A 24002-nucleotide genomic window follows, 5' to 3' on the forward strand; every position below is an offset into this window, starting at 1 on the left:
TAGTTGGTACTCCGTTCAAGAAGGAAAATGTTGTTGGTTCATCTACAAACACAAAACCTTCAATAAATTTGATCATCCTTTGGTCTTCAAGCAAGGCACTTTACCGAAAGCCAATCCATTATGATATTAGGTGGTGTCAGATGTTTCTTCCTTGCCCGAGGGGAAAAGTCAGTTGCAATCCCACCTGCGATGTATCATTTGTGATCCCTACCAAGTCTACCAGAGGCAATACAGTATTTATATAGTGCAATCTTCAGTTTCCAATGCGTTGCTCATGGGCAGGGCCATTTCTAGACAATTTGTCTCCAAGTGTGAATAAATAAAATTGTGCCCCCCATACATAATTTGTTAGTGAAGAAATTGTGTGCAATGGAAAAGGGGTGGAGCCTAATATAAGGGCGTGGTCTGGTTATAAGGGGGTGTGGTCTAGCAGGAAATCAATTACCTTACAACTCACTTTTGCAACCTGCATGACCAGTCATTGGTTACATCAGGGATGGTTGTTGTCCTCCCACACTTAAGTTGGGTGGCTGAAGGCCACAAAGTGACATATAAACATAAAGGCTAACATAGTGACCTACAGTAGTACGCCTCACAAATCAAGCCCAAACAGGCTACTTACACCCCACACTGTGATGCCCATTACACATTATTCCCCACAGCAGTCCTCTTTGTGTCCTCCAAATCCCTGTAGATGGAAGTGCTCCTGAGAGAGGAGGTGTTAAGGGCTGGCCTGCCCAATTTCTCACGAAGGTGGTCTCTTATGCTGCATGTGATATCCAGCTCCGAGCAGTGTGCAGGGGTAGCAGGCAGGTCCTAGCAGTGTGTGGCTCAGGGATCCTACAGGAGTAGAAGGCAGGTCCCGGCAGTGTGTGGATAAGGGATACTGCAGGAGTAGCAGGCAGGTCCCGGCAGTGTGTGGCTCTGGGCACTTGCAGGGGTAGCAGGCACCAGGTGGCTCCTGGCAGTGTGCGGATCGGGGCTCCCGTAGGGGTAGCAGGCACCAGGTGGGCCCTGGCAGTGTGCGTCTCTGGGCTCCCACAGGGGTAGCAGGTGGGTCATGGCAGTGTGCGGCTCTGGGATCCTGCAAGGGTAGCAGGTGGGTCCCAGCCATTGGCAGTCTTTTAGCTGTGTAAAATAAGAATCTGTCAATGCAAGGAGCCCTACTACTTCCGCTGCTCCTCCCTCCCCTGTGCTAACCTGGCGCTCCAGCTTATACAGCGGGTCATGGGGGGAGCTGGCGTAGCACACCGGCAGCTATAGCAGTAGCGGACAAGCCATGCAGTCACGTGGTGGCAGGCGCGGGCCGGAGCAGCTGCATTGCTTGTCCGCCTCTAGAAACTGCCCTGTTTATGGGACTACGCATCGCATTGGACGCATTGTGAAACACATGGGATTTTGACACTTTTCATCTGATTTCTCTATGAAAAGACCCCAAATCACTGTGTAATTGCCCTAGTGTATGGACAATTTTATAGTGTATTAGGTACAGTACACAAGTACTTTATTTTTATTTGCATATAATAATAAAAACGTGCTGCAAGTCATGGCATAGGTCACTTGAATCGGACCTCTTTCTTTTGCCTTTATGCCACTTGAGTCAAACAAAGAAGCTACTGAAAAAAGCCAGCATCAGTATAACCCTTCATTCTACTTTTCTAACAATATTGATGCAAAACACATGCGTATAAGATAACCCCATTTATTCAATGTAGGGTCATTTATTCAATGTAGGGTCAAGACTTTCGGTATTACTCCTCAGGATATGGCAGTTAACTTGGACCTCTCGGCAGTAATGGGGACCTGTAAAGATCCATGTTCCCTAGTCCATTATTATAACAGGACTGTGACAGCAGCACTGGATACTATTGCCCCTGTGCATATACAACCCTGCAAACCACATCATCAAGTACCCTGGTTTGACAACAGTATTCGTGATCTCAAGAAAAGGGGTCGTAGACTTGAAAGACGATGGAGGAAGACAAACCTGGCAGAGGATAAATTAAATCTAATCAAACACATTGGAAAATACCAATCAACAATCACCCACAAGAAAACAGAGTTCCTTTCAAATGAGATCATGGCAGCAAAAAAAAAAAAGGCCCGCTCAGCTTTTCCGTACAGTGGAGATGCTTTGCAAACAGGCATGCCTGCAGCCTAATGAGACCCTCTCCCAGTCAAGATGCAATGAGTTTGCTAAAGTCTTTGCAGATAAAGTATCTATTATCCGGGCTGGAATCCCCACAGTGACACCAAAGGAGTACCAACATACCAAGCCAGCCAGTGTAAGATACCTGCCTTCACTACTATTACATAGTAAATTACAATCAAAGCATAGTGTTGTGATCCAAATAAACGTATTTAAGAGGAACTTACCTGAGTAATTAAAACAACAAAGGGACACCTCTCACAGTGGGAACACTGTGGGACAGAAAGTGTTAAAATACCGGCATATCGGCTTATAATGAATGCCGCAGGATCTATAAAATATCAGGCATAACACACATGTGACTGAGAAGTTGTATACAAACAAAGTGTAAAGAGCACACGATCTAGTACATTATTAGCACTAAAACCGCATCCCAATAGCAGGGTAAGCGGCACATATATCCCGGTTACACGAGGCACAGTACGGATGCAAATGAATATAATCATATGAGCAGCGCACAATGCCGGCTCTGTAAATAAAGATATGAACACATACCAAACACATTAATATCAACCTATTGCACCATATGTATAAAGGAAGGGAGCACCTGTGCAATCAAAGGCAAATAGGTCTGCTTGTCACAGTGAGAATACTGCGGCACCCACAGTGTAAAATATAGGTATAACCAGCCTGCAGTGAATATCATACAGAGAACACTGCGGCACCTACAGTGTAAAATATAGGTACAACCAGTCTGCAGTGAATAAAATACAGAGAACACTGCGGCACCTACAGTGTAAAATGTGAATATTACACAGAGAATACTGCGACACTTATGGTGTAAAAGATAGGCATGATCAGCTTGCAGTAAATATTACACAGTGAATACTGCGGCACCTACAGTGTGGAATATAGGCACAATTAGCCTGCAGTGACTATACAAACTGTGGGCCAATACCCATACATAAGTGAATTGTGTTGCGTGAATAAACGATACAGATGCCGATTGTAACGGGAAAATTACAGAGTCTAATATACTAGATATCAGTATCAATGGCAAACAACAAACTGAGCATAGATAACAGTTTATTAGACGATCCACACACTATGAACGTCAAAAGCATACAATCGTATCACAAACTGTCTGTAAGGGCATAATCATCGCAGCGATTAAACAGCAGGGCCTCACCTGCACCTTTCCATCTAATAAACAGTGAAGTACAGTATACTGCACTGTCCTAATCCAATTTAGGAGGACAGCACTGTTATAATTACTCTGCAGAGTGTCAATAAATGCACACCACTGATACATTGTATAAAAACAGACACCTTGTATAAGGGAAAAGAGACAAGGTGTCCTAATAGAACATACATGAATGATATCAGTTGTTGTGACCATATTTAAGAACCTGAGGACCTGATATCCCAGCAAGCCCTGGGAATATAGAAATCATATTTTACTAAACACGACAGGGGAACAACAGACGTAGTGAATTAAACGGTCTAATCCAGTATCCACATTTTGGTTTTAACCACAATTTCTTATCTTCTTTCTGCACATTCTTACTATTGTCTTATTGGAGAGGGTGTAAATAGTGCACCTCCCTTTTTAACCGTAACAATAAAAGTTAAATTATATAAATTGTGAATCAGGTCTTCCAGATTTATTTACAGAGTGCACCCCAAAACTCTCCAACCCTTTTTCTTTTCTCTTATTGCTAGCCAACTGACCGGTCTTACGCAGGGGGCACAGCACTAAAAAACTCTGATCATGTGCGGAATCTTAGTGTTGTTCTGGATATTGGCCTGACACTTAAACATCAGGTGTCAGCCACAGTCAAATCCTTATTCTATCTTCTAAGGAATATAGCCAGATCAAACACTTAATTTCCTCACAAGACCTGCCTAAAGTCATACATGCATTTATATTATCATGCCTAGACTGCTGCAATGCTCGCTACCTCGGTCTCCCATCAAAAGAATTGCACTGCTTGCAGCTGGTACAAAATGCAGTCGCCAGACTATTAACCAGCTCCGCGCCTGCCACATAAATCCTATTCTCTACGCCCTTCACTGGCTACCTGTAAAATGGTGAATCGTTTTCAAGATGGGCTTACTCACTTTCAAGGCCCTACATGACCAGAGCCCAAGGTACCTGCAGCAGCTTCTGATTCCTTCCTTTCTGGTTCCTTACTGACTCCATTACTACGATCCGTTGAAGAAGGACTACTAACAGTACCCAGAATTTCCCTGAATTCATCTGGGGGTCGAGCTTTCAACTTTGTTGCTCTGGAACTGTGGCATCCTTTAAAAATAGACTAAAGACGTACCTATTTACTCAAGCATTTAAGTGATTCCTACTGTTAAGCTTGTTGTGTATTTTGAGCAATAGTAAAGCATTTTGAGTCCTATTGGGAGAAAAGTGCTATAAAATATTATTATTATTATTATTATTATTATTATTATTATTATGATTTGTCAATTGTTTAAATCTAACGTTATTCCCCTGAGGGTGAGGCACAGACATCAAAATGGGAGTTCCATAGAGTCCACTAGAAGGGAGAGAAAATATGTTGTTTTAATATCCATCATTAGCGTGGCCTCACCCCCTCTTTTAATATACACATTTTCAATATTGACAACTAGGGACAACTAGAGAATTATTTGAATGAATAACACAAGAAAGAAGCCTAAATTATCCGATTTTGGGTCCTATGCAGAGTTGAACATAGCTCATTTGTAAAGCATATCTTGTGTCTGCATTCCCTGCACATGCTCCATAACTATTCTTAAGATATTACAAGTCTTACTCATTTAAATTGTATCTTGACTTGTGACTAAGTAGGAATAAATGGGCTATCGCAGGGCATTCTCAAAAAATGGTAACATTCAATAGAGTAATTGTGAAAGCTGAAAAAAATAGATGGCAGCGGACATACATGTACTGTATGCATGTTTTCAGATGCATATTTTGAAGTGTAGACAGGTGCAAATATACAGTGACGAGGATGATGATGGGTATCAAACAATTTATCAAATAATTGTAACCGGTGGAGGATCCAGAGGAGGGCTGCAGCACAGTTCAAAATTTAAATAGGGGAGATACACACACAGCCACTCCAAAAGGACGGAAGTTTTCCCTTATTATGGATCAACCTAAATAAAATATAAGAAAGGTTGAACTTAATATAGCTGTCTCTGCTTTTGAACCTTACTATGAAACACAAAACCTTAATTCTGTGTTTGGGCCTGATTCAGACTTGTTCCAGGGTTCGCAAATACTCATTATAGCGAGTATTTTACCCGCTTTTGCAGATCGGGGACTCAGTTTTTAAAGATGGCTGCTTCCCTTGGGACGTGCTCCATCCAACCCGGCGTCTGGCATGTTCTGTGGAGGGATCATCAATTGCTGGCTCTATGGTGTTGCGGCAGTGGATGAGACCAGTTTAAAATCCAACAGTGTGAGGCAGGGCAGAGTCAGTGCTGCACATGTGAGGAGCATAGGCGAATCTAGGGGGTGGTCCGGGGGTGCACAGGACCACCCATTAGCCTATTTTGTAGCTGAGGGATGGGGCTTTCCAATGAGCCCAGCCCCGTGTCTCTAGCCCCCTGGGAACCGGAGATACTGCCAGGCAAAGCTGGAACATTTTCCCTATAGGATAACATGGGACCCGCAAATTCCGACCCCCACCCAGTTCAACGGCTGCCAGTTCCCCCTTCGGCATCACTGAAGCTTGAGGTTGATCTCAGTTGAACCCAAATCGCTGGGCCTTAAGTCTGATACCAGGCTGGATCCATATGGGTTAATTGGTTCCAGGGATATTGAGGTTAAACCGTTTTTTTTTTTTTTTTTTCTTAAATGTAATTTCATGGCTGTTCATGCCCTTTGAGGGCAGATTTCTCTGGAAACAAACAGCCCAGTTTCACGGGACCAAAATCTTTTGAAGCCAACTCAAAAGTTCTTCAATATGATACTGGTCTCATGTAAATGGGTCAGTTGGTTCCGAAGATATAGCTGGTTGGTTAAAGGGGGGTAGGGAGAGGGGAGTGGTTGTCTCTCCCCCTCACACCAGAAAATGCAGGCTGGTGTATAAGGTGTCAGCCTGGGAATGTCCCTGCATGATCCTGGGACCATATTTCCGGGTAAATCTCTGCATTTTCTGTTGTGAAAGGGGTAATATTTCAAACAGCCGTGACCTACAGTGCTCTGAATACAGCCGGGCAGCCCCCTGCTCTCTGCCCAGCTGTCAATGACTGTCACCCCTGCAGCTTCCGCTCCAATTCTTCTCCCCGCTTTCACCTCAGCCCGCTACCCCTTTAATCATGTGGTGCCGGCGCCTGGCTTCGGCTTGCTCTCCCGACGTCACGCACAACAACAGCGCGCACAATATTTCAAATGTCCACTCGGCTAGAGGGGACACAAGGAGGGGAGTGGGAGTGTGCTCTGCGCTGCGCTCTGCATCTCTCCCAAAAGAAGCAGCTGCCCCGCTCTCCATCTCTCCCTGCAACAGCAGCGAAGGCTCATATAAAAATTTACAGTAAGTGGCACTTTTGGGGGCATTGCTTAAGGGATGCTACAAGTGGTGGTATGTGGGGGAATTACGCATAATGTGTGGCTTAATGTGTAAGGGGCATTAAGGTGTGCAGCATCATGTGTAAGCGGCATTATGTGTGCAGCATCATGTGTAATGGGTACTATGGTGCACTGCATCATGTGTAATGGGTACTATGGTGCGCGGCATCATGTGTAATAGGTACTATGGTGTGCGGCATCATGTGTAATGGGTACTATGGTGTCCGGCATCATGTGTAATGGGTACTATGGTGCCATCAAGCAAGAACCCCCTAGCAATGAGCACGTAGGTAAGCAGCACTTATGTGGCAAACATGTAATGGGCATTACGGTTTGTTATATAGTATGTAATGGGCATCATGATGTGTGGCACAATGTGTAATGGGCATTATGGTGTGTGGTCTTATGTGTAATTGGCATTACGGCGTGTGGCTATGTGTAATGCGTATTACGGAGTTTACTAAAATGTGTAATGGGCATTACTGTGTATTGTCTAAAGTGTAATACCACACCCCTTTTTGTGATGCCACGCCTCCTTCCCATGAGGCCATGCCCCATTTTTGATGCGCGGCTACGCTGCGCAAAGGTCCCCCTACCCTTCTTTCCACATCTGGGACCACCCCCCATTACCATAATTCTAGATTCGCCTATGGTGAGGAGGAGGATGTTTCTGGGGAGGAAGCTGCGGAGGACGCCAAGGAGGACACACGTGGCTCTGCTGAGGAGACCTACTGCCGCTCTGCCAAGGACAAACAGTGCCAACAATAAGCCTGCTGTATTCCCACATGCTGTACGCTTCAGTGTGCACACCCCTGCCCGCTGAAGAAAGGAGCAGTTTGCACTGCAGCCATAGCAACCCCCCCCCCCACCAGAGGCATCACTTTGAACAGGTATAGCACTCCTGGCTCTCGGTTCCCAAACTGCCAGCTGCCAAACAGTGATGTGCTATGGCTGCTCTAGCTGATGATCAAAAGATAAGCTGCCCAAAACTATGTAAAGATGCAGTTTGCGTCTCTGATATTGGCTGGCTCCATAGGCTGCAGGAAGGAGGAGGGATGTGTACTGGCGAGGTGTACTCAGAGGAGGGACGGAGAGACTTGCCTTCTTGATATGTGCCTTATATTACAGTCTGTCTGCCAACAGCAAACCAAAAGTAATCACAGGCTGTACTAAACTTTTTTTTTAAATATACACACACACACATATATATATATATATATATATATATATATATATATATATATATATATACTGTATGTGCAAAAACGCTGGCACTCAGCTCCATTACACTAGGGATGGGGACTTTTTTGAGGTTACCCTCCTATTTTAGGCGCTGTATAAATTTATATGAGTGTATATAAAAAGCTATTTATGAAAGATTAAATAAAATAAAAACTCCCTGATGCAAATTCAGCTGCAGACGGCGTGGTGTGACTGTGTGATCGCACCTATTTAGAAGGAATTACCCCACACAAGTGTAGGTTACCTTCTATAGAACAGCAAGAAAAACAAAAATCCCAATGTCTGCGCTAGTGATATATAAAGCGCAATATGGCTGAATCACCGTTCCACACAATTTTTAATCAATAATTATTTATAATGATTTATAAAAAATCTCATTTGTAAAACATATCAAAATACAATAAACACTTTTCACAAACTATAAGATAGTAATGAATAATAGGTAAACAATGCTCATATGATTTAGGTGGCAACCTATTTTTGTTAGTTATGTAATAGTTATAACATATTTAATGAAATAAATGATTTTTATATATATATATATATATATATATATATATATATATATATATATATATATATATATAAAAAAGAAAATATAAAATGAATGTTTCCCGGGATTATATTATTCAGATTCCATATACATGTATGTAAGGATGTCCACCAGAATGCCAATAAATTAATTCGTTTTTAAGCGTCTTTGGCTAGTAAGAAGGGGAAATGCAATATTAATACGATACTCACGGACTCCAGTTTTTACTATGTAGCAGGGTTGAAAATGCAGGGAGACTGAGGGACGATTCCGTGATGACTCCACTGCCCTCAGTACTACTACCTGCTCGATTGCAATAGGTACAAGATGAGATGCCGGGTTTTTAATTTGATTAAAAATTTTGTGGAACGGTGATTCAGCCATATTGCTCTTTATATATCACTAGCGCAGACATTGGGACTAGGGATGGGGAACCTTCGGCCCTCCAGCTGTTGTGGAACTACACATCCCAGCATGCCTTGTTACAGTTTTGCTATGTGGCCATGCTACAACTGTTGCAGGGCATGCTGGGATGTGTAGTTCAACAACAGATTCCCCATCCCTGCTTTACACACACAAATGGGTTTAAATTTAAAACCAAGCAACAGAGCAAAGAAAAAAACAAAAAAGTCTGCACTTCCATAAATGACCTAAACATTCTACTTTAGTAAATTGGTAACAAAACCATAATTGCTACTGCATCATTTTGTAAACAGTCATAATGCATTTCATATTCTCCAGATATCTGCTTCACTAATAATGTTTTTCTTTTCTTTTTACTCATACTGTATTTCTTAAGTGATCTGATGTTATAGTCATAGCACATCACAGTCTTTTATTCCAGGGCCATCCATCTGAGTTAATGTTATAACTGGCACAAGTCAGTGTCCTCAGGTGGGGATTGATCTTAGTGATAAATTGGGTGGAAAGACTCTTCTGTTTAACGAGAAGGACTTGGCCCTGGAAGTGTTCTGCTCTCGCCTCCCAAACACATTCAGGATTGAGTTTGTACATGTGTTTATTCCTCTCTGCATGTGACAGAGGGAGAGAATGATGCGATGCGACAGGAAACATTACTGAAGCTGGATTGGGACTCAGGGCTATGCTGAAAGCTGTGCGGCTTATTGTTCTACTTCAGCAGTGGACGAGGTTCAGTACCTGAAGGTTGCCACTACCCCGTTTGTAAACTTTTAACAAAGCCTAAGGTTACTGCAAATAAGTTCTGAAAATAGAAACCTTCAACTACATACGCAATGGATAAATAATAATAATAATAATAAGAATAGTTATAATTTACTTAATAATAATGAATGCAAACATTTACCTAGTCTAGGGATGGCGAACCTTCGCCTCTCCAGCTATTGTTGAACTACACATCCCAGCATACCCTGCAACAGTTTTAGCATGGCCAAATAGCAAATCCATAACAGGGCATTATGGGATGTGTAGTTCAGCAACAGCTGGAGAGCCGAAGGTTCCCCACCATGACCTAGTCCATAATTTGAGAAGTAGTTTTTAAATTAGTGTTCTGCTTGTTCCTAGGTGTTCTATATAAGTAAAAGATTGTATTATCCTGCAAGTATCAAACTGTCAATTCACTGTTTTATTTTCCTATTAGATATAATTATTGCAAAGAAAGCCACTTGGGCTCCCTAGTGGGCTCCTGATTGAACCCACAGACTCATGTAGAGGGCTGATTGCAAATCTACTGGGTCAACTCAAACATCATTAGAATTCAGTGATTCCCTGCAGACTTTTTCCAGTCCTTCGGCATTTAGAGATTCATTACCAGCACTGAATGAGTTAATGTAAGAAGAAATGATGAGACTGGTTTTTCGAAAGTATTTAAAATTAATGTTAATAAAAACTGATTTTGCCCAGTTTGCCTTTATATGTAATCTGCCAAATGTTTTCAATTAATATGGCTATATGTTTTCAGAGCTGACAACACCCGCACAAAATATATGTGGGATTAGTGGCGCTGCATGATGCAAGCAGAGTGCTTTGTTCATCTAGTTTTGCTGTATTCTAAACAGAATCAGAAACTTTGGTTTTGCCTCACCTGCGCCTTGCCTGCCATGTGCAGCCATATTGGTATGACTGTGTCACATCTAATAGCACGGACTGGTGAATGAAACTAGACATTGACAAATACAAGCATTGACACTCTAGGGCATTAATCCTCAAACTGTTTTGCTCTGGGACCCCATCAGACAATAAAAATAATTACAGGACCCCAGCAAGGTCCTGAAGAAGGTCATCACATCACATATGTAGTCAGCAGACAGCACATACATGGCAGCATCGTGGAGGCACGAAATGATGGGAGGAGTCTAAAATAACAGACAACTCACAAATTTTTAAGACTCCTTGAATCACTAACTGAGAATAGAAAAGTCATCAGCTTGATGGTCAGCAATATAGAGTCGCGACCCCATGCTGAGAAGGTCAGGATCCACTTTGGGGTCAGGACCCTCAGTTTGAGAACCGCTGCTCTAGGGTAATTTTACTAATATTTTTTCCATCCAAGAGATTTTTTTTCCTAAGGACTTAATCTCAGCGATTTACTACAAAAATTGGAAGTTTTCTTAAATACGAATGAAAATTGCAGCAGAACATATATGTACAAATCAACAGACCATCAGCCAAACTCGGCAGGACTTTCCAAATACACCATGACAACATGGAAATTTACTATCATTCCTAGCAGTCAACATTAATTTAGCTCAAATAGACCATTTTTTGGCATCCGAGTTTGCAGAAGCATAGATGGATCAGTGAGATCCGTGCAATGCTTTTCTGTGCAAAAGTGAAATAAAGTGTTGAATTTTTCTTTTTAAATAACTGTGGGCCTTATTCTGGTTGGTGCGTTCCTGGCCGAATTTTTTCGAATGGCGTTTTTTAGCCGTCTGCGCATGCGTAGGCAACGCTATGCGCATGTGCCACGCACACTCTCCGTACTCGTTCTTACTAATACCGTACAGAAATGTGCACCGCATTCACTCGGGAGATATGGGCGTATTATGGGCGTCATTCGGTAGTACACAGGGGCGTAGTTTCAAAGTGGGCTAAACTGGGCGTTAACATGGGCGTACACGAGGGAGTGCACTAATTCTGGTAGGCGTGCATTCGGACTGAACACTGACTGCAAACGAACCAAACGGCAAGAAATATGCGGTGTCCATAAGCAAGTATTTCTTTGCGGACACCACTCGGTCATGCGCTAGGCATTCGGATTCCCAATCAGTACGCCCGCACCTCAACCAATGTCACCTGAACACAATACAATCCACTCCTCTACTCATTACTCATTAATTACACTCTTTTCATTGCTTCAATTGGAAACCTTGCAGTTTAAATGGTCCATTACAAAACACACAAATCTATGCTGAAAGCACGGCATTTGTAAAACACATTTACACTGCAAGCAATGGACAGAACTTGCTATCACTAATATAAATATACATGTCTCTTTAACATTTACCAATAACACCACACATTTGGGGATCAAACGAAAAATTTATTAGACTAAGGTCAAACATAAAATTGTAAGAGCATGTTGTTTGCCACATGCCACAAATTAAAGGTACTGTACCATACCAGGAATTTTGCAAATTAAATAAAAATTAACAAATGTATTAGTTACATACATAGCCACAGCAGAATCATTAGGAACACATCAGGTGGCTTCACAAGAAAAGTATAGCACCAACACTTCAAGTACAGCAGACAGTAATGGTAGCCAAAAGAGGCCAACAGGGGAACCAAACACAACATTCGAACCGAGGGCAAATGTGGGTACCCTGTGCAGGGGATTGGTTTGCACACAGGAGGCTGACACACACACAGCAAAATGAAAGATTTGGGAAGACATACGGGTGGAGATTAATGTGGACACAAGTTCATTTCCGGCCCTTTTTGGCCTTGGTAGGGCCCTGGCCACGTGCAGCAGCTCCTTGCCCACGGCCATGGCCACGTTGGGATTGTGGGGCAGATGATGGTGAAGGGGTGGATGGTCTGCGCCTTCTGCCAGCAGGGAGTGCTGGTGGTGGAAAAGCACCAGAGACGGCTGCCAATAGGGCCCTATTGGTGGTAACTAGGTCTTGGAGGAGGTCATTTAGCCTGCGGGATTGATCTGCCAGCACCTGCAGGCTGGCAGCTACGGACTGCTGGGTGCTGACAAGAACCATCTTGACCTCCTCCATCCTACGCAGCCGCTCTGATGCTAGCTCTCCCTGCTGGTGAATCTGGCCAAGCATCTGCACCCACCTGTCCACATCCTGTGTGGCCGTTGGCTGCTGCTGCTGCACATGGCTGGCAGTGGTGGCAGGTGGCACTGACTCCTCCACCTCCTCAAGACTTGCACCACCAAACGGCGGGGATGCTGGTGAAAGAGAAACTTACAATTACAACACATTCCTTGAAAATTAGTACAAACTACTTATGCCATGCAAACCAATTACCTTCTAAATAAGCAGCAAATACTTCCACTGGGGCCTCGCTATCCATGTTGCTCACCCCCCGGATCTCCTCAATGGCTATGCAGCCCACAGCCGCCTCCTCGAGAGGGATGAGCTCGAGTTTTCTTGGCATGGGGCCAGCCCCAGAGGTTAGGCTGTGGTCCCGCCGTTTGGTCAGCTTCTTCTTGAGGTTGGTTTTGAAGTCGTGCCACCTGCAAGCAAAGTTCACATATTATTACATGTCACCCCTGACGTTTTATGTAGCATGCATTGTAATCTGCTACAGATTTCAACGTGTGCTTCATTGTACATAACTTACATTATGTTAAACTATAAAACCAACACTTAGAACAAACATTCACACTCACCCTACAATAAATATAGAATAAGTGACATGCCAATCATGTCTGTTGCTCCTAGCAACGTGACCGACCATTTACCAACTCCATCTTATATATAATACAAACATTACTGGTCTACTTCCGCTCAAATGTAACACACTTTAACTTGCCTCTTCTTCATATGCTCCGTCTCCCGAACTTGTGGAGCTACCACATTAATCTCCTTGGTTATGTCCTCCCAAATCTTCCATCTCCTTGTGTGTGTCAGCTTCTCCTGTGGACACTCGATCCAGTATGGCAAGCTCCTGCGGTTCGAATGCCATGTTCCTTGTGTCTGGTTCCTCTGTTTGGCTCTTTTGGCCACGACCACGGCCACGGCCACCTGTCGCTGTACCTGAAGTGCTGGCCAGGCTACTATCTTGGGAAGCCACCTGCTGTGTTCCCAATGATTCTGCTGAGGCAGAAGATGGGCCAGCTGCTGATTGGCCATCTGTGCTTTGGCCTGACGTTGATGGCCCAGCTGCCTGCTCTCCTCCCAATGCCTGTTGTCTGTTGAGGGGCACATAGGAGGTGCTGGAGTCCAGGCGAGCCATGAGTTCCTGGTACTCTTGGTCTCCCTCAGAATGAGAACCAGCCATGTTTGCAACACCATTTTGTTTTTCTAGCACACCTTTATATACTATTTCTGTCATTGGCGTACATCAGCCCCACCCTGCGTTCTTTGCGGCAGCGTTCCATACGGCAGCGTTCCGTACGGCAGCGTACACCGTGCTGTTTGTGCGGCGCATAGGCCACGCCCATACTAGCGGACATTCGACTTAACAAAACCTGGCGTACCTTCAAAGTCTAATTTAGGTGAAATGTTCAAATATTTCCTATAATGACCACCTACTACTTTAGAAAAACATAAATGCTATCTGTGAATGTTCATTAGTACTGTGCTATTGTTTTGAATGTACAACAAAAGTAAGTAACCCATTCCATTTTGAAATCCAGCCCACAAGTCAGGTAATAGTCATCACTGATGTCATGCACAACACATGTGATAGGCCTATAAATAGTGGCTTGATGCTAGGTTCATTTGTCTCCAGATCTGTATTGTGGCCAGGTCTAAGGTAAAAATTCCCATGGTCATTGTAGAGATGCTATACATTAACAATGTAAGGGTAATAATGTATGCAACATTTTTTAACATATCACACACTTTTTGTTCTGCAAAGGCTTGTTATCATTAATGAATCTTGTTACCTGGGCACCATTTAACACACAGCAGTTAAACCAGTGGGCCTCCATATATTGGTGAACTACATGTCCCATCAATAGCTGAAATGTGTCCCATGCTGTTACAGTTCACAATGTCATTATTCATGTTACAACGTTCCCTTTTACACCATCAGAAGGTGCACACTTTGATGTCCCATGCATTTCCACCTAACATATTTGTTACAATTTTTCCTTCATGTGTCTGACTACATGATTTCATGAACAATTGTTATTAGAGATAATACTTAATTAGTGTTTAAGTGTTAAAATTTAGAAACATATTTGTGTTTAAATAGTTGTGTGAGGTTATATTATTATTACATTATTGTAGAACATTATGGATATTCGGGACTTGACTGGGCGGCCGTCTATTGTACGTATGGATTCATATGTTTCTACTCAATTTTTTGGAGGAGCATTCTTTGCATAGGTGTTCCATTTCATTTGATAATTTCATTGTAGGTTGCTATAGCAATGATGGATTTTGTGGCTAATGGGCTGAGGGCACTTGCGGCTCCACCCCCTCGTCGCCAAAGGAGGCCAGGACGTGCAAGAATCTTTCGCACACGGGTGACACTCTTTGGGATGCCCGATGATGAGGTACTTACTAGGTACCGGTTACCCCCACATGTCATTCTAAATATACTCTCTTTAATTGAGAGTGATCTAGAACCTTGTCATGGGCTCACAACGGCAATTCCGCCTCACACTCAGCTGCTGGCGGTGTTGCATTTCTGCGCCTCAGGATCATTCCAACAAGTAGTGGCAGTACTTGCTGGAATATCCCAGCCTGCTTTCAGCAGAATCCTGAGGCGTGTGACGTCAGCCATGTTTAGGCGCAAGGGGCACTTCATGGCCATGTCTTTTGCCCAAGAGACCCTTCACAGAAGCCAGCAGGCATTCCATCAAATTGCTGGCTTCCCTAATGTGATAGGGGCTGTGGATGGCACCCATGTACCATTTGTGCCTCCATCACGAAGTGAGAAGATCTATAGGAACCGAAAATTGTTCCACTCACTCAACGTGATGGTGGTATGTGGCCCATCCATGGAAATTTTCACCTTCAACTCGAAGTTTCCCGGAAGTGCCCATGACTCTCATGTTATCCGACAAACCGGGATTTGGCTGAGACTCCAAGAGCTTGAAGGCCGTGATGCGTGGGTTCTGGGTGACTCCGGTTACCCATGTACGCCCTGGCTGCTTACGCCGTACAGCTCCCCAACACCAGGCCCACAGGAGGCATTCAATAGGGCGCATGTTGCCACCAGGCAAGTGGTGGAGCGCTCAATAGGCCTGTTAAAGGGTCGATTTAGAGTGCTCCACCGGACTGATGGTGACTTACAGTATGCGCCTGAAATGGTGTCGAGGATTTTGGGCTTGTGTGCATTCTTTCACAAAATAGCTGTGCGGCGTGAGATACCCTTTGATGAGTGGGAGGTTCCATCTGAGCCGCAAGATGCACCCATGCACCCATCCCGCTCCCCGGAAAGCCGAAGGGGATACCAGCTGCGGGACTCTGTTGCCCAAAGATTCTTCAGGTACATTTTTGAATGTTGAACAACTATGCAAACAAAATCAGGCGCACACCACATATCAAATTAGTAATCTATAGGATAAGGTGGCAACTGGTATGCCGCTCCCAGCAGAATCTAGCATCAGAAAGTTACACAAATTAAAGAGAGCGCATATGAACCAGTAAAGAATTACACATTTATTTAAAAACAACAATATCAATCGACACCTGAATATTAACGGTATATGTAAAAAAATGGGCAATATTCCCTGGTATCAGGTCAAGTCCTATAGACCAAGGTCCTCGGACTAACTTGATCTCAATTAATGTTCCATTAACTGGGGAATGTACAAAAAGTTCCAGATAAATTTATCTCACCACTTTTAGTAGTTGCACAAGATTGTTCTTGTAGTTCCACAGTAGGTCCGGAGCTTACCGGGTAAGGGGTTCTGCGGCTGGGTTGGACTAGCTCCGACAAGGGGGGGTGGGAGACGGAGCGTTCTGCAGTTTGCGGTCCCCGGACAACGCAGTAGATGATGCGGTTGCTGTGTCGGGGGAAATTTGTAGCCGCCTGCAGCTTCCGAGTCCTTTAGCGTCCCAGAAATGTTTACAGATTGGAGGGTTCGGCTGTCGGGTTGGAGAGGCTCCAAGTGGGGGATCTGCAATCTGCGGTCCTCGGACTCTGCGATGGATGGTGAAATCGCTGTGTCGGGAGGAGATGGTTTACCGCCTGCAGCTTGGAAGTCCTCAGCGCCGTAGATCTGACAGGCGCTGGATGACACAGCCCGCCGCTCGAATTCTCCGCTTTATAAGGATTAAATGTTAGAGTTGGTTAGTCCTGCAGAAGTGGTGTGGTGGGAGAAGAAATCTGGAAGCCCAATATGATAAAAGCTCAGCTCCTTGACGCGTTTCTCCGTCAAATAAATCGGACGGTTTCTTCAGAAGGTTGAATGTTGCACAGACCAACCCAATTTGTGATCAATTACACCCATCAAGGTGGAAAATTATGTTAATTTTGTGTCCTCGAAATTAACAATTAGGCACCATGGCCTCTTAATGCCAATATCAATTGCACTACGTATTATGTTTGAGGTGTATTGGTTTTAGACCAATATTGCAGGTCACACTTATACCTTTTTCATAGATTTTAAAATGTTTTTTATGTTTCCAATATTGTAGCTAAGGTTATCATCCACGTCTGGTGAGTAGATTGAGTTTCATACTTTTTTCACCATGTATGTTTGGTATGTGTTGGTGATTATTTCATTTGTATATTATTTATATATATATATATATATATATATATATATATATACACATATATATATATATATATACACATATATATATATATATATATATATATATATTTAATTTTTTTTTTTGTTTAAATATATTTGAAGTAGGAGCCAGGCAGGCAGGCAGCCAGCATAGGTGTATAATGTGTCCAATATAATGGTGTAGTCAGGAGAACTGCACGTATGTGTTTTTTTATAAATGTACGCATACACATAAATGCATACATTAAGTAACGCGAAGTCCAGCTATGCGATGCCAAGCTATAGCACGCGTTGCTTGGTGGTGCGTTGCTTTAGCCGATTATTGTAGCGCATACACACTGTGCATGTAAAAATGAACAATAAAGTTAATACCAAATAACAATCTTAACAACCAATTACATTGCATGATTGTTTGTGTTGCCCCATTGGGAAAATGGCGACCTCCCAACGTGCTGCGCCGTTCAGTGCTGCTGAACTAAGGGCCCTGGTCTCTGTAATGGAGACCAGGCTAGGGCGTGCAGGGCCCTTTATAACGAATGCCCAAAAGCGGCATGCCTATCGGGCAGCACGCAGATGGATCTTCGCACGCACACAGGTGCGGAGATCCGTCTCCCAATTGGAGCGTCGCTGGTCGGATCTACGCCGCCGGCAGCCGGAGCTATTGCAACGCCTAAGGCAGCAGATCGCAAGATGTGAGTTTAAATGCTAATATTACATATTTACCAGTGAATGTTTAAAATAGATTATTTATGTAAATGTGGGTAAATGGCTGTTAATGAATTGAAAAATCAATCATAATATATGTGTAACTTCCTGTTTGACATGCTGTATTGTGGGTATAATATGTCATTGTTTTTGGTGAATGATGAATGAAAAAATCATGTGCCTTATTTAACACTCTGCATTTTGAATTTTTTAACAGCACGTGAACGCTTAAGACAGGCCCGTGAGGAGGCCCTGGAGGAGCAGGCCCAGGAGGAGCAGGCCCAGGAAGAGCAGGCGCAGGAGGAGCAGGCCCAGGAGGAGCTGGCATAGGAGGTGGTGGCATAGGAGGTGGTGGCCGAGGAGGTGGTGGCCGAGGAGATGGTGGCCGAGGAGGTGGTGGGCGAGGAGGTCATCTTGTCCGAGGAGGAGGCCTGCGAGGTGGTGCAGCTGGAAGAAAGTGGTAGGTAAACATAAGGCATCATTAATAATTGTTGGTACTACTATTTGTTATGTTCCACTGCTGAATCTAGTGTGTTTTACTATATTATTAATTAAAAAAAAAAGTGGGTTACAACAGACACACTTAGGGGTTACATAGGGTGACCAAGTCATCCCTTTCATCTGGGACACATCTTAATGACACAGGTTATTTGGATGCCATTCACCTCGATTATAACTGTCACATAACCTATGCAGTTAATTTATGTCCTGGATGAAAGGGATGACTTGGTCACCTTATGGTTACAGGCCCTTTCTGCAAGGGTACAATCTGTAGCCTCATATAGGTGATTAGAGCTTATAGTTGATTTATATGTCAAAACTAGATTAAGTATGGCATTAATGGAGTATGGACAGGCGTGCCTTATAATGGAGTCACAAGTGGTCAGTGCCCCTGGGCCCTCCTCTAGCTAGGCACCCCCTCTGGTTGGCATGTATTTTTGCCATGGTTTTGACCAATTGGAGCACAAATGTGTACTGCAAGCAGATCAGAATAACGGGCTAAGTCCCATGGCACGCTGCATCAGAGAACAGAGACTGCTAGGTTTTTGTTGAGTTGGGATTGGTGGAGCTCATTACATGCTTCTCATGTCCAAGGACAAAAGCAGCAGCACCTTAGTCATGGGTGGTTTTGGATTCAGAGGGAGCACTATGACTGTGAGGTCTCCTACAGAGTAAAGGGTAGAGGGACAAAAACAGGCTTTTCATGTGGTATGTATGTATGTATGTATGTATGTATGTATGTATGTGTGTGTGATATATATCTATCTATACATATATCTATATATATATATATATACATATATATATATATATATATATATATGTCAACTTGAATGTTGTGTATTTATGTATGACTATGTTAAATGTATTAATGAATATCCATAGTAATTTTGTACCTCCTTTAACATGCCCACAGATTACCCAAGCCAAGGTAATGAGGGTGTACGTGGGGCCCTCGTAAGAATGAGGCACCACCTGCAGCTGCTACAAGCGGACGTACAAGACCTGCTCTAATTGTTTTTATTAATTTAATATTTTGGTCTTTTTTCAAAAAGTTTGTTATAATAAATATTTGTTGATGACAGTTAGAAGTTGTGTGTGTGTGTGTTCTTTTCACATTAAACAGTTTATGTGTAAATAGTTTACAATAGTTTTGTCTTGCAAAAGGTAAATACTGTATATAGATGTTATTGTAGTGTGTACATCCTTGCAATACACTAATGTACTATAAGTGTATAGCAAATAACATTATCCATACAACTAAATACACACACACTGTGTTTATACCTGCTGTTACGTTTGCTTTAGTATGTGTTAGTAATAATTAGCACATTGTAGAATATTGCATTTCACGTGCAATTCTGATATCATATGCATACAGTACATAAAACCTAGATAAAGGGGTGACAATGATTAAATATCACTTCACATGATGTAAGGGTTAATGTGTGTAATGGATGTGGTAGTAATGTGTTTAAGTATCTATTAGGATTTAATTGATTCCAATTTAAAACAAACACTTTTTCATGAGGTTGGCTAATTGCATAAGTGGGTCATGTGACCGATTTTTAAGTTCGGATTATAGACGTGAGTTTTGCATTAATACACCGCATCGGTGCGTACGGACAGCTTCCCGTCCACTCTGACGCGGTAAGTCCGTGCAGACGCGGTAAGACTGTGCAGAATATGTGTGTGTCCACCGCACACGCAAGGTTTGGATGTCGTCCGTAAACACGCCCTCTTCTTAAAGTGTGAGTCCGTCCGAATGCGGAGGACCGGTGGGCATTTCTTCGTACGATGTCCGCACAGCGTGGCGTGCGGACCGCTCCGAAAGAATTCGGAAATTTACGCACCAACCAGAATAACCTCCAGTGTGAGGTCCCCACTTCTAAGCATTACCAGTCTCGGGCTCTTTGAGCCAGTACTGGTTCAAAAATACAGTGAAAATTTGTGTTGGGACCTCCATATTTAAAGAACCAGCACTGGGTTTTTTGGACTGGACCTGCTTCCAAAAATAATAGTGTGTGTCTCTGTACCCTATGTGTGCCTTTGCCCTCTTGACTCCTTCATTCTGCTCCTTTGCCTGTAGGTCTACTTTTGTTCCCCCATTCCATTTTATCCCTTCTTCTGTTCCTACACTACCCTCTTTCACAGTTCTGGGGTACATGATCAGTGCACATGTATGACCTAATGTGACTATGGTCTATGTTTCCTACCGCATTGTTCAGCTGCCTTGACAACCTTTTGATAAATCATACCTCCCAGCATGACCCTCTCCAGGAGGGACACAATGCTCTGTTTCTGGATTTTCCTCTGAATATATGATTGCCTTCACCTGTTTTAAACAGATTAATTGATAAGAAAGGTGATTCACCACAGATGATGGCAATCATAAATTAAGAGGGAAGTGCAGGAGCAGAGCATTGTGTCCCTCCTGGAGAGGGTCATGTTGGGAGGTATGGATAAATAGCGACAACAATTTTTCTTTGGCTGTTTGTTAAAAAAGAACTACAGTAATACAGCACTCATGATTAACTTGAAATACCTTTAGGGCACTTCCCACAAAGAGACTAGTTGTTGATGTTCATAGCCTTGGAAGTTTACAGATAACACATGGCCAACTATTTCTACTAGTTCTGGCATAACCAACCAGATAATGGTTGCCTGGTTGGGCTGAGTTCTAGTGCCACATAATTAAATGCCACTATTTTACCCCAACACCCACAACACTAATCTTATTATTCACAAATCGAGCGATTAGGGAAGGACTGCGTATGCGCAGCATTTGCAACAAATAGCGTAAAAATATCCATATGCATAAATGTCTCATAGTACCTGCAATTTTATTTAAAGGAAGCTGGCGTTTAGGGGTGGAAACATGACATTTTCTGGGTGTGTTTGTGAAAATGCAGGCATGTCTAAGAGTATTTTAGGTGTCATGATCTAGAGTTTGAGAACCCAGTTGTGAATTTTATGATCCAGTGGCAGATACCTTATAATAAGGTAACTTTAGTAATAAACCAAAGTTCAAGGATGACAGGTACAGGTGAATTGCAGAAATGAAACAATTATACTGGAACCAAGACTATACAAAGACTGGACTGGAATGAGGATTCAGCATTGGAAGTTTTTTTCTTGAGAGGAAGGGGATGTCCCAATCTCTCAAGAGCCCCGGCGCTAGTGGGTATATAATAAAGGGTGCAAATAAAGAATGTTCTTGTGTATGCTGAAAACCTTATATGGCTGCTGCAGGTGTAAGGAGTCTGCCAGACTCCAAAAAGAAGAAAAAGTCTTCTTCTGACAAATATTTGATTTGGGGAATACACACTGCGCTGTCAATAAGGAAAGTAATTGAATGTATAGGAAGTGGTTAAATAACGCTGAGCACAATGATGGAGGACACGCTGTATTGAAATTAAAAAGTTTTATATAGACAAAAATAATATAATAAAGGTAAAGGTGGGTAAAAAACAGAAAATGGAATATAATTAACACACAAACATACAGTATATAATGCACTTATATGAGACAGTAAAAAACTTTGGAACCTGGGTTAGCAAGTAGGCTGACAAGCAATGTGTTCATGCAGGTATTGGCAAATATGTATTGAACTGCTGATGCCTGCGTGTTAGTATAAGCAGGAGAGGCAAAGTTAGTAGTGAGCCCACAATGCAGGAGTCCCGATAAGCCACTTGTGGATGCGGGTAATGGTAACACTCACTGACTTGAAGGAAATTGAGGCGGCACCTCAGCGGGCTGTTGGAGATCCGTGTAACGGAATGTTCCACACTGCAAGCGGCTTCACGTGTAGTTGCAGACACCCAGATATGGGGCAGCGGTGGAGGCGGATGTACGGCCGGATATGGATGCGGCAAGGTCTCTGAGTGTAAGGGCGGAAGTCTGAGCCAAGTCTGCGGTAAGCACTGGCAGAAGTGGGGCAACGCGTTTCGTCTCCCAAACGACTGGAGACTTTTTCAAGCTGTAATGAGCCATTTCTAGTGCTTCATATTTATAAGCCAGAGTCCATTGAATAATTGGTCAATTAACAACACTATTTAGTAATCAGGTATTTTAAATGTTTAATTGCTTATTCAATACATTTATATTACAGCGTGTCCTCTAATATCACAGATACATGATGAAGACTTATTAAATACATACATTATAATCAAAATCATATCAATCTAGTTAATTGAATCTAGTTAATTGATTCTGATTAGTAAGAAATTGATGAATAAATAAGCAATAAATAGGTATACATACAACAAAAGAGAGCAGAAGTTGAAAATGTGGACAATATTCATGAAATAAGGTATATAATATATGATATAGTAAAAACAAATAAACATTTTTATTAAAAAAAAATTAAAAAAATTATTATCATTAAGGTCAAATTGGATTAAATCCATAATTAAACACAAATAAATAAATAACTAAATAAATCTCTGCTGTACGTCTGATATAAAGTACAACCAAAAAATGACCTATAAGAACGGATATATTCATATATCTTTATAATCAAGGAGGGTCTTATTAATTAATTGATGTGGATTTTATAGCAATAGAATAAAGCTTAATTTCGACAATCTAAATGGAAATACCAATTAGTACTTTATGAAAGGTTATCTGTAAGTAGCAGAGGGAGAGGAAACTGCAAACCCTGGGACAGGGTAGTTCACTGTCTCACTGATCCCCACAGCAACCTAGAATGGTAGTAGAAATGTATAATACATTATAGATACTAATGATAGGGTAGAAGTAGAAGGAGCTAAACCAATCTAAATATTGGAGAGTCAGAGTTGAAGGATAGTGGGAAAGTATGACAGGATACAGAATAAAAATAAAAATGGTGAGAGGAGGGGAGGATTAGACAAATGCATAGTGGTGGACCCCAACTTATGCATCGTCAAATCAAACCCAAAGGTCACCTACAGTAAATTACTCTAAGCGGGAAAAATCCAGGGCCTCATTTAGACCTAGGGGGCTAAGTGTGTCAAGTTTAAAGATCCAAGAGGATTCAGCTATGCAAAGTCTTTTAAATCTATCGCCTCCTCTTTTGGTAGTTGTGATATGTTCAAAACCTGAAAATATGATATCTTTAGGATTTCCTTCATGGACTTCAGAAAAATGACGTGATACACTGTGAAAAGGGAATTTTTTGAGTTTATTATTCCTGTGTTCTCTAAAGCGACTTTTGAGACTACGTGTAGTTCGACCAATATATTGAAGGTTGCAAGAACATTGCAACATATAATAGTGGTGTACCAGGGCTTTCCAACGAGTCCAGCCCCGTGTCTCTAGCCCCCTGGATAACATGGGACCCGTTAATTCTGACCCCCACCCGGTTCCGATGGCTGTCAATTCCTCCTTTGGCATCCCAGAAGCTTGTAGTTGATCAATTCCAAATCACTGGGCCTTCAATATGATACCAGGCTGGTCCATA

This window comes from Crinia signifera, chromosome 2 (genome assembly GCF_055691185.1).
Source record: "Crinia signifera chromosome 2, ASM5569118v1, whole genome shotgun sequence".
In the NCBI taxonomy this organism is placed as follows: domain Eukaryota; kingdom Metazoa; phylum Chordata; class Amphibia; order Anura; family Myobatrachidae; genus Crinia; species Crinia signifera.